The sequence below is a fragment of the Dryobates pubescens genome, chromosome 1 (assembly GCF_014839835.1).
Source record: "Dryobates pubescens isolate bDryPub1 chromosome 1, bDryPub1.pri, whole genome shotgun sequence".
Taxonomy (NCBI): Eukaryota; Metazoa; Chordata; class Aves; order Piciformes; family Picidae; genus Dryobates; species Dryobates pubescens.
Window position 1 is genome coordinate 40,803,519 of NC_071612.1, and position 16,705 is coordinate 40,820,223.

Here is a 16,705-nt window from a genome sequence, read left to right on the forward strand (position 1 = left end):
CGCTACAGAAGCCCAGAAGCACCTTTCCAAGCAGCACCTGCGTCAGGGCACACCAACGTCCCACAGGAGGAGCTGGTTCACTCTGACATCAGCCCAGGCTCAGGTGCTGGAATCAGCCCAGGGGCCGAGTCCCAGCTGGCAAATCTAGAATTACTTCCAGCCCAAGGGAAATGGGAGAGGAGTGTTTGGAAAGAGCTTGCAGAGAGAGCTTCCCAATGGTAGTAGCCCTCCTGTAAAGAAATAGAAATGCTGCCTGGGCTGAAGGTCAATAAACAGTTCAGACTGCTTGAGATACATTGTAAGGATGGTTCTCTCCTTGCTCTGGACCAGGCTGAGCAGCACCCATTGTCTTGCTGGTAAGTAAAAGGAGTTTGTACCAATGAGACCGTGGCTCTTGCTTTGCTGGGTGGAGAGAGATGTGATTGTCACTCATGCCCCACAGCATGGCTGCCTTCCAGCTGCCAAAGCCCTCCTATCACTGAGGCTTCTAAAGGGAGCATGGCTGGCCAGGTCACCCAGAAATAGCTCCTGGCCTTTCCTAGCAGTGCAAACAACTCTTTAGAAGACTGTTCTGTCCATGCCCTCTCTAGGCAGCAACTGCTGGCTGCCCCTCCCTCATATATGGTGGGAAAAGCAACTAGAGCTGGGTGTTCACAACAGGCCCCTACTCAGATAAAGGCTGAGACTTCACCATGAAGGCTGAATAGAACCTTCTGGCAAGACAGATCAATCCAGACAGTGTAGATCCCAGTGGTGGTCCCCTCAAGGGTGCACAGAAGCACATTGTGGCATTCATTGGCTATGCCATCTAACTAAAGCACAGCAAAACGGCAAAGGGGAACTCTTCCGTCATGAAAATCCACTTCAATTCTCACTCCAGGGCAGGGGTGTTAAGCCTCAAGATGGTCAAGGCTATAATCACTGGTACAGTCTAATGAGCTTTGCACCAAAACACACAATGCTGCTTCCACACAGACTTCAGGCAAGTGCTGATACAGGTACTGATTCTGCAGTGCTCCCAGAGGTGATGTTGTCTTGTACTGAGTGATCCAAGCCTGAAGGACTAGCTATATGACAGCACAGAATCCTGAGCCAAAAGTCCTTAGCAGCTTGATCTGGCTCTGGAGTTAGCCCTGATTTGAGCAGAGGATTGGACTAGGTGACCTCCAACAGTTATTTCCAGTATATAGGCTGTGGTTCTGCCATGCCACTGCTTTTGAGACAGCATATCTGTGAAGCAACAATAGAAAGACTACTTCTACATCAGATCGGGGACTGGGGTTTCAACAAGACTTAACACCATTCTGGCAAAGATTCTTGGTAATCCTCATAATCTATGAAATGCAAACACAGCAGGAACACATGGGACAAAGCCCCAAAATCCAGAGCAGGTTTGTGGCTTTATCCTTCATTTTGTCTGGGGCAAGTGCGTTCCGGATCAATGGATGTCTTTGCTCCTTTCCTACACAGAATCCCTCTTCAATAACTACCTGTCACATTTTGCAACACTAAATATATGGAGCAACATTGTACTAGAGTAATTTCCCAGATGCCCAGTCTCTGTAAATTTAACTTTGCATACAGATTACTTTATATAAAGTATGGTTGTGGTGTTTCTTTGATGATACAAGATGGTAAATGTGTTAGAATTATGAGGAACACTTTTCACACACCAGCTGACATTCACAGAATGTTAGGGGTTGGAAGGAGCCTTGAAAGATCATCCAATCCAACCCCCCTGCCAAAGCAGGATCACCTAGGGCAGGTCACGCAGGAAAGCATTCAGGAGGGTTTTGAAAGCCTTCAGGGAGGGAGACTTCACAACCTCTCTGGGAAGCCTCTTCCAGTGCTCCATCACCCTCACTGTAAAGAAGTGCCTCCTCGTGTTGAGATGGAACCTCCTGTGTTCTGGCTTGTACCTGTTGTTCCTTGTCCTATCACTGGGCACCACCAAAAAGAGACTTGTACCTTTATCTTGAGACTCACCCCTCAGATATTTATAGATGGTGGTAAGATCCCCCCTCAGCCTTCCCTTCTCAAGACTAAACAGCAGTACTCACATGAAACTGACCATAAAGAATACACAGTCAGAATATGCAGTTCCCAAAGGATGTTATAGTGCACAAATGAATCACAGAGTGCCAGCAGTATCATTCCACTAGAACAGCTGGCACACTTGTCTCGGTGGGATGCTGCTGACGGCACTTGGTCTATCTGTGATCCCTGCGCACTGCACAAGGTGGAACAGGAGGGGGCGCTGTGAGCCACCTGGGCGTACTGCAGCAGTTTGTGGGGTGAGCCACACCGAGCGGAGCAGCGATGGTTGCAACCCGGGCAAAAGCTGTCAGCAAAAGAAACGCGGCGACCCAGACAGTGATGCCACGCAAACAGGTAGGTGTCCAGGCCCCTGGCTGCAGGGAGTGCCAAAGCCTTTCACTCGCAATGGAGGACTGCAGAGACAGCCCCTGTGCCGGCTGTGAGCAGAGCAGATCTGCTCAGCTTCATGGCTGAGCTGAAAGAGGAGGTTGAAAGGCTGAGGACTGCCAAGGAGTGCGAGAGGGAGATAGGCTGGTGGAGCCAGGCTCTGCTCTCCCTGCAACAGAAATGGGATCACCCTCCAGATAGCATCCAAGATTAAAGGGGCCCCTCTATCCTGCCCCGGTCAGGTGGAAGACAGAAGTTAAATGCAAGGGGAGGCAAGTTCATGGCCATGGCAGAAGGCAATCACCCTCCACGCCTACCTCACCTCCCCCTGCCAGGTGCCTCTGAGAAACGGAACCTACTGGAAGGCAGCCAGTCTAGTGGGGATGTGGACAATAGGCAAATGGTGGATGAGCCAATGAGGAGAGGAGCACTGCTGGATCTTATAATCACTAACGAGGAGGGGCTGGTTGAAGCAGTCAGGGTTGAGGGCAGCCTTGGCTGCAGTGACCATGAGATGATGGAGTTCTGCACAGCCAACTTTGGCCTTTTCAAGCAATTGCTAAGAGAATAGAATAGAATAGAATAGAATAGAATAGAATAGAATAGAATAGAATAGAATAGAATAGAGTAGAATAGAATAGACCAGGTTGGAAGAGACCTTTGAGATCATCGAGTCCAACCTATCATCCAACACCATCTAATCAACTAAACCATGGCAACAAGCACCCCATCCAGTCTCTTCCTACTAGTGATGGTGACTCCACCACCTCCCCAGGCAGCCCATTCCAATGGCCAATCACTCTCTCTATGAAGAATTTCTTCCTAACATCCAGCCTAAACCTCCCCTGGCACAGCTTAAGACTGTGTCCTCTTGTTCTGGGGCTGGTTGCCTGGGAGAAGAGACCAGTCCCTACCTGGCTACAACCTCCCTGCAGGTAGTTGTAGACAGCAAGAAGGTCTCCCCTGAGCCTTCTCTTCTCCAGGCTAAGCAACCCCAGCTCCCTCAGTCTCTTCTCATAGGGCTTGTGCTCCAAACCCCTCCCCAGCTTTGTTGCCCTTCCCTAGACTTGTTCCAGCAAGTCAACATCTTTCCTAAACTGAGGGGCCCAGAACTGGACACAGTACTTAAGGTGCAGCCTAACCAGTGCAGTGTACAGGGGCAGAATGACCTCTCTGCTCCTGCTGGCCACACTGTTCCTGATCCAGGCCAGGATGCCATTGGCCTTCTTGGCCACCTGGGCACACTGCTGGCTCATGTTCAGCCTACTATCAACCAGTACCCCCAGGTCCCTCTCTGCCTGGCTGCTCTCCAGCCACTCTGACTCCAGCCTGTAGCTCTGCATGGGGTTGTTGTGGCCAATGTGTAGAACCTGGCACTTAGATGTGTTCAATCTCATGCCATTGGACTCTGCCCATCTGTCCAGCCTGTCAAGGTCCCTCTGCAGAGCTCTCCTGCCTTCTAACAGATAAACTCCTGCCTCCAGGTTGGTGTCATCTGCAAATTTAATGATGATGTACTCAATCCCCTCATCTAGGGAAATCCCATGGGACAGGGAACTAGAAGGTAAAGAGGCCCAAGATAGTTGGTTAACATTCAAGGACCACTTCTTCCAAGCTGAAGGTCAGAGCATCCCAATGGGTAGGAAATTAAGAAAGGGAGCCAGGACACCCACATGGTTAAACAGGAAACTGCTGGGGAGACTTCAAGTGAAAGAAGAGTCTACAGATCATGGAAGGAGGGGCTGGCCACTTGGGAGAACAATAAGATTGTTGTCAGAGGATGTAGGAAGGCAACTAGGAAAGCTAAGGCCTCCTTGAAATTAAACTTTGCAAGAAAGGTCAAGGACAACAGAAAGGGTTTCTTCAAATACAATATAGACAAAACTAGCACTAGAGACAATGCAGGCTCACTGCTGAATGAGGTGGGTGCCCTGGAGACAGAGAGTAAAAAGAAGGCACAGCTACTGAATGCCTTCTTTGTTTCTGTTTATACTGCTGGCAACTGTCCTCAGGAGCCCCATACCCCTGGGGCCCCAGAACAAGTCAGAATAAAGGAGGAGTTTGCCTTGGTTGGTGTGGACTGGGTTAGGGATCAGTTAGGGAATCTGGACATCCATAAATCCGTGGGTCCTGATGGGATGAACCTGCAAGTGCTAAGGGAGCTGGCAGAAGTCATTGCTGGGCCACTTCCCATCATCTTTGGTAAGTCATGGAGAACAGAAGAGGTGCCTGAGGACTGGAGGAAAGCAAATGTCACTTCAGTCTTCAAAAAGGGCACGAAGTAGGACCCAGGTAACTATAGACCAGTCAGCCTCACCTCCATCCATGGGAAGGTGATGGAGCAACTTATCCTCGGCATTGTCTCTAGGCATATCAAGGACAAGAGGGTCATTAGGAGCAGTCAGCATAGTTTTACCAAGGGAAAGTCATGTCTGACCAACCTGATAGCCTTTTAGAAGGATGTAACCAGGTGGATAGATGATGGTAGAGTAGTGGATGTGGTTTATCTTAATTTCAGTAAAGCATTTGACACTATCTCCCATAGCACCCTTGCAGCTAAACTGAGGAAGTGTGGTCTGGATGGTCAGGTAGTGACATGGATTGTAAACTGGCTGAAGGGCAGAAGTCAGAGAGATGTAGTCAATGGGACAGAGTCCAGTTGGAGACCTGTATCTAATGGAGTCCCTCAGGGGTCAGTACTGGGACCAGTACTGTTCAATATATTCATCAACAACCTGGATGAGGGCACAGAGTGCACTGTCAGCAAGTTTGCTGATGACTCAAAACTGGGAGGAGTGGCTGACACACCAGAGGGTTGTGCTGCCATTCAGTGAGACCTGGACAGGCTGGAGTGATGGATAGGGAGAAACTGGATGTAATACAACAAGGACAAGTGTTGCATCTGGGAAAGAACAACCCCATGGACTAGTATAGGTTGGGGACTGACCAACCTATACTAGAAGGACCTGATGTATAGAAGGATGCCACGAGTCAGCGATGTGCTCTTGTGGCCAAGAAAGCTAATGGCATCCTGGGGTGTATTAGAAAGGGAGTGCTTAGTAGGTCAAGAGAGGTTCTCCTCCTCATCTACTCTGCCCTGGTGAGGCTGCATCTCAAATATTGTGTCCAGCTCTGGGCCACTCAGTTCAAGAAGGACCTCAGGAAACTTCTTGAATGAGTCCACTGCAGAGCCACAAAGATGATGAAGGCAGTGAAACATCTCCCTTATGAGGAAAGGCTGGGGGAGCTGGGGCTCTGTAGCTTGGAGAAGAGAGGTGAGAGGTGACCTCATTAATATCTAAATATGTGAAGGGCAAGTGTCAGGAGACAGGCACTTCTCAGAGATGTCCAATGATAGGACAAGGGGCAATGGGTACAAGCTGGAACATAGGAGGTTCCACATGAACATAAGGAAAAGCTTTTTCACTGTGAGGATGACAGAGCACTGGAACAGGCTGTCCAGAGAGGTTGTGGAGATATTCAAAGCCTACCTGGATGTGTTCCTGTGTGACCTACTCTAGGTGATCCTGCTCTGGCAGGGGGGTTGGACTGGATGATCTTTCAAGGTCCCTTCTAGCCCCTAACATTCTGTGATTCTGTAACTGAAATATTAGATTTTTACCTCTATCTGTGTCTGTTCCATGATTCCAAGGGACTGAAGCAGAAGGAAACCTTCTTCAAAGCAGACATTACCTGGAAGCCATACCTGCCCTGCTAAGAGCCTTTTTAAGTGATAGGCACCCAATGACCTGTGGAAACCAGAACAAGGTGTACAGTTTTTTGCAAATCCCTGAACAGTTTTACTAATGAATGCAAATTCTCTCAATCAATTACCTTAATCACATTTTGTCAACAAGGTTTGCTAACTGTCCTGCCTCTTCTGCAAGCTTGCTGAGGAATGGTTTTCCTGACTCATGAAGCCAGCCTTGTGTTCTTGTGCTGTTTGCAGCCTTTTTCTATCAGCTGGGCTTGATTCTTATGAATCAGTATTCACCCAGACAGGTGAATATAATTTTCTGAGTTCCTGAAGGGAACCCATAGCAGCAGACAGCTCTGCTTTCTGCCTGGGCTGGAGAGGCAGAACCCTCTCACATGTTTAGGAGTTTCTAGCAGACCCAGTCTTTCATTTTCTATGAATTACATTAATTATATCCACTCAGACAGGAAGAGGATGAGGATGTCCAGGTACTTCTGGGACTTCTTCTGGTAGACCTCTGCCTAGCTGTTATTCTTTCCAGAAAAGCACACAAGAATCATGAGGAACTCTGCAATAATGATCAGTGAGGGCACAGATGGAAATTCCCAAAGTAGAACATGTCAGAGTATTCATTATGCTACCTACTCAGGTAACCAGCTTGTCAAGGGGACCAAAGCTCAGGAGACATATTCCTTTTGGATTTAAACAAAGCATTTGGAACTATGTCACGTGGGAAACAATTAGTAGCTGCAAGAAGTGCAAGCCAAGAATGGAAGCAGCTAAAGCGGAAATGACAAATAGGAAGTCATTGGCCTGGAGGGACCTTACTGGTGGTGTTCCTCAAAGAACTGTCCTAGGACAAATTGAACACGATTGCTTGGCACAAAAGTAGCAGCACACTAATGAAATGTTCTGGTTAAACGACTTGGGAGGCAATGTCTGTGCAGAAGAACAGCTGGAATGGCAGCTATGGGGCAGAATTTAACTGTGCTGAGTGCCATGAAGAGTAGCCACAAGAGCTTTTGCTATGAATCAAAAGCTTGCCAGCTGAAAACAGCTAGGAGGAATTCTGAGACATTAGTAGGATTGCCAGACTTCATGTCTGAGAATTGCCTTCCTTAGATCCTCACAGTTGCCTACAGGCTCCTTTATTTAGTGGGGGTTTGATCCAGAGACAGAGAGAGGCAGGCAGGGAGCAGGCAGCAGAGGCCACAAAATCACAGCAACCATGTTAAAGACACACAGAACATGCAGGGGGAAGTCACACCCCACAGGTTTTTAATGTGGGATTTTGGACTGAACTATGAGAAATTCTTTGATATATGGGGCATCCAGCAAGCCTGTGTTAACCACTCACAGGATGACCATAAGAAAGACCAGGGGAATGGAGCTTGTTTCAGAGGAAGCTACAAGCAGACAGTGAAGATTCTGTTACTAGATTACCTGCTTTCCAGGCTTCAGAGGACTCCTAATGGTGCTGTTCAGCCAGCAATGGCACAACTTAGAGTTCTTGTATGAACCTTCCTTGTATCTGTAGCCAGGAGGAGATCTGGGTCTAGAGCTGGCCTGCCACAACCACTGGCACACCAAAAGTCACAGATAATAGACTAGGGAGCAAATGCTTCTGGTTAATATCCACAGCGGTTTCTCTTCATCCAGGCTGGAAGAATAAATGCATTCCTAAACTGCCTGAGCCATCCAGCTTTGGGAGTGAATGGGTGGCTGAGGAGGACTCCTCCTACAGGAGTTTCTGCTGGAGCAATGGGAGTACCTTCCTCCTCTGTCCTGATTGGTATTGCTGATACTCACTGTAGTGAAATACAGGAAGAAGTTGATAACAAAGAGGGCACCATTCCCTGCCTCCTGGGGCCTGAAAGATACTTTTCAGCATGAGGTCCCTTCCAACCCACCTTATTCTACAGTTTCTGACCTCTCAAGGTAGGGTAGAGTGAAGGATAGTTATACAATTTCTCCTTAGATGCCCTCCTCTCCTGATAGCCTTTGTCTTGACTAGGAACTTTCTTTAGAAATGCTTACCTCTGATCTGCTGAGGAGAAACAGAGGGTCAGAGGTATCCCAGTTTGCTCTGTGAGCAGCAGAGCCTATGAAGGCTGCATTCCAATGGATTCATGTCTTATGGCACTCATGCTCCTGCCCATTCAACTGGCCAGTATGCTCTGTCTCCTCTTCATATCCACCTCCAAAATGTTCCTCCAAAGCTTCCCTGCAGTATCTCCAATTCTTCCTCACCTCCTTTAACTGCCACCCAGCCTCCCCTGCTCAGGACTTGTAGGTCACCTGGAAGAGTTTTAGCTACATTTTTTGGCATGCAAAGGTCAGAAGGGAGGATCCAGGGTTACAGGAGACAAAGGAAGTGGCAAATTAACATACAGAAGATTGCTGAGGCACCCAGGCCAGTAAGAAAATCTGACCAATTTCTGCTTGTATGTGTGTGTGTGCAACTGTAGTAACATTCATATTGGGTTGCAGTTCAAACTTACACGTAGAAATTGGCACTCTGATTTGGAGATGTTCTAAAAGACCATTCATATTGTGAAAACCAGGTGAGTTCTCTGTTTGCTTCCCCAGACATAAAATTCCATACTCAGAGCATAAGATTTCAGCAAATTACTGGGAAATCTCAAGAATTGTTACCTTTTGGAACAGATTCTTCAAGACATTTTAGGTTCCTCGGAACCAAAATGTCTGGTTCCCACAAAAATCCAGACTTATTTTTCTTAACCATGAAGGAAACTTCTCAGATAGGAACCAATTCTAGAGCATCAAAACCCCCCACCCACGGATTTACCTTTATCATACCTTGCAAAGAAGGGGAGTACTATTATTGCTATTTTTTGGCTGGAATCACAGAATGTTAGGGCTCAGAAAGGACCTTGAAAGGTCATCGAGTCCAGCCCTCCTGCTAGAGCAGGACCACCTATGGCAGGTCACACAGGAACACATCCAGGTGGGTTTTGAATGTCTCTAGTGAAGGGGACTCCACAACCTCTCTGGGTAGCCTAGGAACTGAAGCTCAAAGGCTACCTGCTGCCAGACAAAAGTGTGGTGTGAGAGAAAGTTGACCACAACAGTCCTAGTTTCCAAGCCCATGTGTTTCAGACTTTTTTTCTTTGCTTGCAAGGACCATACAATCTGCACTGATCACGAGCTGCTGTGTGAAAATGAGAGCTTCACTATGCCTTAACCTGCACTTCGGTTTTGCTTTCTCCTGCTATACACTGTCCAGATGGGAGCAGTGTGTATGTGCTGCAGCACTTTCTCAGAAGCTGGAAAATAATTTCCTTTCCCTAGCAAACAGACTCTTTGAGCTGCCTGGCACCGCAGAAAAAGCCAGTGCAGCTTTTCCTCTACTGCTGTGTCTGCATGTTAGCATGAAGAAGGTCAGTAGGAGTGTACACAATACTGAGAAACTGAGTGGTTAATTATTGCTAGACTGCAAGAAGGGAAAATACATTATTTATTTTGGTTTAGAAAACTGCAAATCAGGAGAATTGTATCTTTTTTCTGGACTGTTCCACTGGAAGGGTGTATGTACAGTCAAATTTGCAATAATTACTAGAGGCTATTCAGTGTGCTTGGAGTATTTGGTGGGGGAGGAATCCCCTCTCATCAGTGGGAGCAATCTCAATAAACAAAGTACAATATTCAGCAATAAAAATCCCAGTCTATCATCTGGCAGTTTTGCCATCTCTTTGGCCACATTTGCTCCTCCTGAGGTTTTTGGTGCATCAACAGCCTATAGTGCTTCAAAGCCAAGCTGCCTTTAGACCCAAGTGACAGATTTGCAAAAGTTTTGACCATTTCCAAACTTACCATCATACCACATCAGGCATGAAATGAGGACATCCAGGTGTTTCTGTTGGGGTGTCAAAGCACTGCTTAAAACTTTTCTCCAGTCTTCCCAAATCATAGGATCACAGAATGGTTTGGGTTGGAAGGGACCTTAAAAATCATCTAGTTCCAAACCTCCTGCCATGGGCAGGGATACCTTCCACTGGACCAGGTTACTCCAGGCCCCATGCAATCTGATTTTGAACGCTTGCAGGCTTGGAGCTTCCACAGCTTCTCTAAGCTCACCCCCCCCAAATAAGCTAATGTCACATTTTCTGTTCATATCTCAGCTAGAATAAATAACCAAATGTAACTCTTTCTAAACATCCTAAGGAGGCATTAGCATCAAATGATTTGTCCCAACTTTTCTACCAGAACAGGTGGACCAAAACCAGCAAATGGGTTCTTCTGCAAAAGGCAGACTAATCCCTCCCAGGTGCTAATAATTACATAAAATTATCCATAACCATGAACACATCTAACATCTTTCTGTGATCGTGGTGAGAAAATAATACTTGTTGCAGTCCACAAAGGTAACAAAATCTCTCACTTCCAGAGCAAGGTAAGGAAAAAGTCCTGAGGAGCACAATTTGCTATACTCAACTTCACCTGTTAATGGGTAGTTGGGAGAAGGGGAGACTTATGTCCAGCATCCACTAGCAGGAGAAAGCATTGTCACAAAGCCCAGAAAGGCAGCTGCAGGATTAGGATTTCCCACATGAGTCTTGATTGAGCCTCCAGGCAAGCAGCAAATGCCAGAGCAATCACAGAAAATTCCAGTGCAAGATCTGGAGAATGGTTGCAGTGTGAACCTCAGAGATTTAACAGACAGGACACCAGAGGGATGAAGCAGACATTCACTATCCCAACACTGTAAAGGCATGGCCAAGCAGCCTGCTTTGATAGGTGGAACACAGCAAGTGAGAAGTGGTGACCATTACAACCACTGCACTGTTTTCAGACTCACTTCAGTGGTGTCCAACAGGTCTGCACTGCTGCCAGTTCTGTACAGGCAGTTCCAAAACTTACCAACCCTTTTCTTTCCACAGGAATGAACCAGAGGTCATAACCAGCAGACATGTACAGCTCCAGAAATGCTAAATAACTGAATTTACATACTCAGGTGCTTTGCAACAGATTAAGTAATACAAAGGCAAAAGGCTCAGCACCTGCCAGCAACAGCCGCTGATCTGAAGCCACCTGAGGCTTACTGAAGCAAGATCCAGGCTCAGCAAACTGCTCCGCTTCACACAGTGAAGCAGTAGCAGAGGTTGTCTTACCTTCTAACTCCACAATCAGTAATTTGATATCCTCTGAGTGGTTTGAAACTGTACCACACTACCAACATGGATGTTATTTAAACACTTGTGTCACCAAGTGACAAATGCAGCAGTACTGAACAACGCCCAGCTTCTCCTAAAACTCTTGGTTTTGCAGCTAGTCAGTCACAGCTGGAGCATCTGCACTAAGCAATGCTGTTTCCAGTGGAAAGGGGGTTTAGAGGAAACAGCTTTGCTGAAACTGTCTGATGCATCATTATGTTTGGTTTGAGAAAACAAACAAAAAACCACCCAAGCTCCCTCATTTCTGCAGTCTTCTGGGGGGAAAAAAGGTTTAAGTGATAAACCCCTTTTTGTTCTTCAGTTTAATTGAGCCTTCTTTTCCTGGAAAACACTAAATGAGCTTTGTGACAGTGTTGCTCTCTGCTGTGTAGGGGAACTTCTGTCAGCATCCTTGCAGCAAAGAGCAGTTCACTGTGGCTTCAGCCAGCACCTGAAATCACCTGAGAACTCCAAGGAATCAAATATGGTCACATTTTCCCAGCAATCACACCCCAAAAGTTGTCATGCTTGCAGTGATAACGGGTGGCAAGGTGATGGTTTGGAAAAGAATTCTGTGAACTGTTGGGCTTTCGTCTACCTGCTTAATGATGCTGTGACAGCTTACTGAAGCTGTGGTGCCCTCAACACAGGAAGGACATGGACCTGATGGAGAGGGTCCAGAGGAGGGTCACAAAAATGATCAGGGGCTGGAGCACCTCTGCTACAGCAGGCTGAGGCAGCTGGGGTTGTTCAGCCTGGAGAAGAGAAGGCTCTAGGGAGACCTAATGGCAGCCTTCCAGTACCTGAAAGGGGCCTACAAGAAGGATGAGAAAGACTGTTTACAATGGCCTGCAGTGACAGGATGAGGGGCAATGGTTTGAAATTAGTGAAGAGCAGACTTAGACTGGAGGTTAGGAAGTGGTTCTTTACAATGAGGGTGGTTGAGCACTGGAACAGGTTGCCTGGAGAAGTGGTTGAGGCCCCATCCCTGGAGATGTTCAAGGTGAGGCTCAATGGAGCTCTGGGTGACCTGATCTAGCTGAGGATGTTCCTTCTCACTGCAGGGGAGCTGGACCAGATGACCTGTCGAGATCCCTTCCAACCAGAGTCATTCTATGATTCGGGGGGAGTGGAAATCCAACCAGCATCTGCGGACTTTGTCAGTGCGCAGGCATCCTTCAAAACAGACAGGATACTGCAACGGCCTTTAAACCGTTGTGCACCACAAAGCTGCCTGGTGCGAATGGACCTGGGAGTGTTTGCTAGCAGCTGGCTAAATACGAACCAGCAGCGTCCCCAGGTGGCCAACAGCAGCCTGGCCTGGATCAGCAATAGTGTGGCCAGCAGACACAGGGAAGTGACCGTACTCGGCACTGGTGAGGCCACCCCTTGAGTGCTGGGTTCAGTTTTGGACCCTCACTACAGGAAAGACATTGAGGTGCTGGAGCCGGTTCTCTTTAATATATTCTTTAAAGCATGAGTTCAGGAGGATGATAAAGGGACTCAAACATCTTTCCTTTTAAGAAAGACTGAGAGACCTGGGGCTGTTTAGCCTGGAGAAGAGAAGGCTGAGAGGGGATTCTATTCATGTCTATAAATATCTGAGGGATGGGTGTCAAGATGAAGGTGCCAGTCTCTTTCCAGTGGTGCCCAGTAACAGGACAAGGAAGAACAGGTACAAGCTGGAACACAGGAAGTTCCACCTCAATATGAGGAGAAACTTCTTTACAGCGGGTGACAGAGCATTGGAACAGGCTGCCCAGGGAAGTTGTGGAGTCTGCTTCTCTGGTGACTTTCAAAACCCACCCGGATACATTCCCTTGTGGCCTGCCCTAGGTGATCCTGCTTTGGCAGGGGGATGGACTCAATCTTTCATGGTCCCTTCCCATTCCTAACATTCTGTGATCTGGTTTTCTACCCCAACATTTGCTGTTAACCTTATCTATCAGGTGTATTGGGCAAAGTTTTGGCATCAAGGAAGGTAGGGTGCAGGAGTTCCCCCATGTCAGCTACAGAGTTCCCACTAGATCTGCAAAGGACCCGCTGCAAGACACAGCTCAGACCAGCAGCCATATAAGTGAAACCTTTGTGAAAACACTAGACAAGCAGAGGAATGAGGACAGAAAGGTGAGAAATAGCAGTGTGAACACCAAAGTCAGAAAGGAAAGTGGGGAAGGAGGTGCTCTAGGCACTAAAGTGGATACTCTCCTGCAGCCCATGGAGAAGACAACATTGGAGAAAATATGTACACCGTGGCCTGGGCAGGAGGCCAGAGCACAGCATCTGGGCATTTCCTGAAGGAATCACAGCTCATAAAGAGCCCACACATGGGAGCAGGGAAAAAATGTGAGAAGGAAGGAGTAGAGCTGCCACAAACTGACAGCAATCTCCATCCAGCACTCAGGAGGCTAGAGGGGGAGGAAATAGTCAGGAGTGCAGCTGATGCTGGAAAAGGGGAAACACTGGGAAGGTGTTATTTTTGTTTCTTTGTCTCTCACTACACAAAGCTATTTTAATTGACAATAAACTGGATTAATTTTCCCCAAACTGAGTCTGCTTTCCCTGCCACAATAACTGGTAAGCCACCTCTCTGCATTTATCCAGACCCACCAGCTTCATTGTCCTGTTTTCTCCCCTGACTCGAGGAAGAGAATGGCTGTGGGCAGCTGGCCAAGGCTAACCCACCACACCTATTTGCAAAACACATGGGCAAAGTATGCTTTGATTCAAGGGGAAGACATTTTGGTGTACAAATTCACACTCACTGTTCTATTTCCTGCAGTAATGTCTCTCAGTATATGCTCCTATCATATTTTCAAAATAAAACCAGAAAATGTTATTCTCAGACTTGGGAAGGAAAGCTGTGCCAGGGGAAGTTTAGGCTCGAGGTGAGGAGAAAGTTCTTCACAGAGAGAGTTGTTAGACATTGGAATGTGCTGCCCAGGGAGGTGGTGGAGTCACCATCCCTGGAGGTGTTCAAGAGGGGATTGTACGTGGCCCTTGCTGCCATGGTTTAGTAGTCATGAGGTCGGTGGTGATAGGTTGGACTTTGAGGTCTCTTCCAACCTTGGTGATTCTGTGATAATATTCAGATTCTGTGAAACTGCAGAGATCTGAATGGTTTGTTCTATTCATTATTTTCCCACAGCTGTTTACACATTAATGAAAAATATATATCATATTTCCTCTTTCTCAATAAATATTTCACTTCTGAACTCAAGAATCATTCAGCTCTCTTAACAGGCTCAGCATCCTCCGTCAAAATAAGCATATTTCTATCTCCTGGGATTCCAACCAGCAGCAGCCTTTGCTGCTCCTCCTGTGCCCACACAGCACATTCAGAATTCTGCTCCAGTGACACACAAAAACACACTTCAGTGAAAGAAGAGACGTCACAGAATGAATCACACTGGATCTGCTGGAGAGAGTCTAACAAAGAGCTACAAGGATGGTGAAGGGACTTGAACATCTCTCCTATGAAGAAAGTCTGAGAGAAATGGGACTGTTTAGTCCAGAGAAAAGAAGGTTGAGAGAGAATCTTATTAATGTCTATAAATATCTGAGAGATGGGTGTGAAGAGGAAGGGGCAGGATCTTTCAGTGGCACCTGGCAATAGGACAAGGAATAATGAATATAAAGCTAGAATACAGGAAGTTCCACCTCAACGTAAGCAGAAACTTCATTACTGTGAGGGTGACAGAACATTGGAACAGGCTGCCCAGAGAGGTTGTGAAGTCTCCTTCTCTGGAGACTGTCAAAGGCAGCCTGGACGTGTTCTTGTGCAGCCAGCCCTAGGTGATCCTGCTTTGGCAGGAGGGGTTAGACCCAATGACCTCTGGAGGTCCCTTCCAACCCCTACAATTCTGTGATCCTGTAATGGTAGGGGTTGGAAGGGAACTCTGGAGATCACCAAGTCCAAACCCCCCTGCCAGAGGAGAATCACCATCCATCTTCAGCTTTGCTCTGCAAGACAACCAGCCACCAACATTACTGAATTCTAAATGGACCTGAGCACACTTCTGTCTCTACAAAGGAAAGGTGAGAATACCAGCAGTTCATAACTAGACTGTTGGAGAAAAGGAAATCAAAAAAACAGTCTGCTGCTCCAGCCTTGTGCATGAAATAATGACAGACACTAACAGTTTCTGCACAGAGCTCACAGCTTTGCTTAAGCTTGCAAAAATATTTAGAAAGATGCTTTAGATAAGTAGAATTGCACCTTGCACTTGCATTTGTCTAGAATTCACTCTTCATTGGTGGATCTTCTAAAATTCTCAGCAACAGCTAAATTGAGATGAAAACATTAAATTAGGAAGAACTGGTTATCAGTTACCTGAATCCTGGATGCCCCAGCCCTCTTTAGTGTTTTAATAAACAGGCAGGTTTACCAGACTTATGTTTTGTAACAAGCCTCCCACTGCTCTTCAGCATTTCCCCACTTTCCTGGAAAGCAGGTCCTGCACTGATGGCTTCACTGACACGGCAGGACATGGCACCCATCCTGTTTGGTTTTCCCCTGCTGCTGCTATTAGGCGTTTCTGAAATAGGAACACGTTTTGCATACCCAGACAGGAACTGTTTAATCAAGACAAGCACCCTCATGTCTTTAAGCAAGAAATGCCAGCTTTGCATAGCAAACATCCAGCTGCACCGCCCCTGAAATGATGAACTACCGAGGGCACGCTGCCACGCTTCAATTGTACTCTCATTGTAGGTCTGTCTATGCCTTCTGCTGGCAGCAGCAAGGCTAAAAAGCTGTTAACTGTTCTGTACGTGGGGTGGATTTCTGCCTTACCTCTCCACCGTTAGGCTGGAAGGTGTTGACAGAGTATCCACAGTCCTGCCGCAGCTCAGGAGTCAGCCGCGGCAGTGCCCCTGGCTCAAGGGGTCAAGGTGCCCCAAGTTTTGGCTTTGTAGACCCCAAAAGGACCCAGCACGGAGGCGAAGGGGCGAGGCCAATACAGGAGGTAGACGGGGGCCCAAAAGGGCAGGATGAGGCCCTGCCTGTACCAGGGCAGCGCGGGGACCCATCAGCACCAGGGAGCAGCATTGCCCGGGGAGGGCCACAGGGACCCTCCCGTGCCATCAGCCCCGCTGCAGGGGCTGCGGCAGCTGGGCTGGGGCTGCCTGGGCACCCGAGCCGGCTACAGGTCCCGCAGCCGCTCCTGCCGCGGTGCTGTCCCCCGGAGCGTTACATCCCGGGGCCCAGCTCATCACCGCTCCGGCTCCTCGGCCGCGCTCACGCAGTGCTCTACAGCTTGAGACCGAGTCCTGCCCGGGCTGCCAGCACGGCGGAGGGCAGACGGATGAGCATCCCTGCAGCCCTGTAAGAACATATGAGGGTATCCCCGCCAGGGCGCCACCCTCTGCCGTCTTGCAGGGCCTCCGCCATGCCGCTCCTCCTCACCCC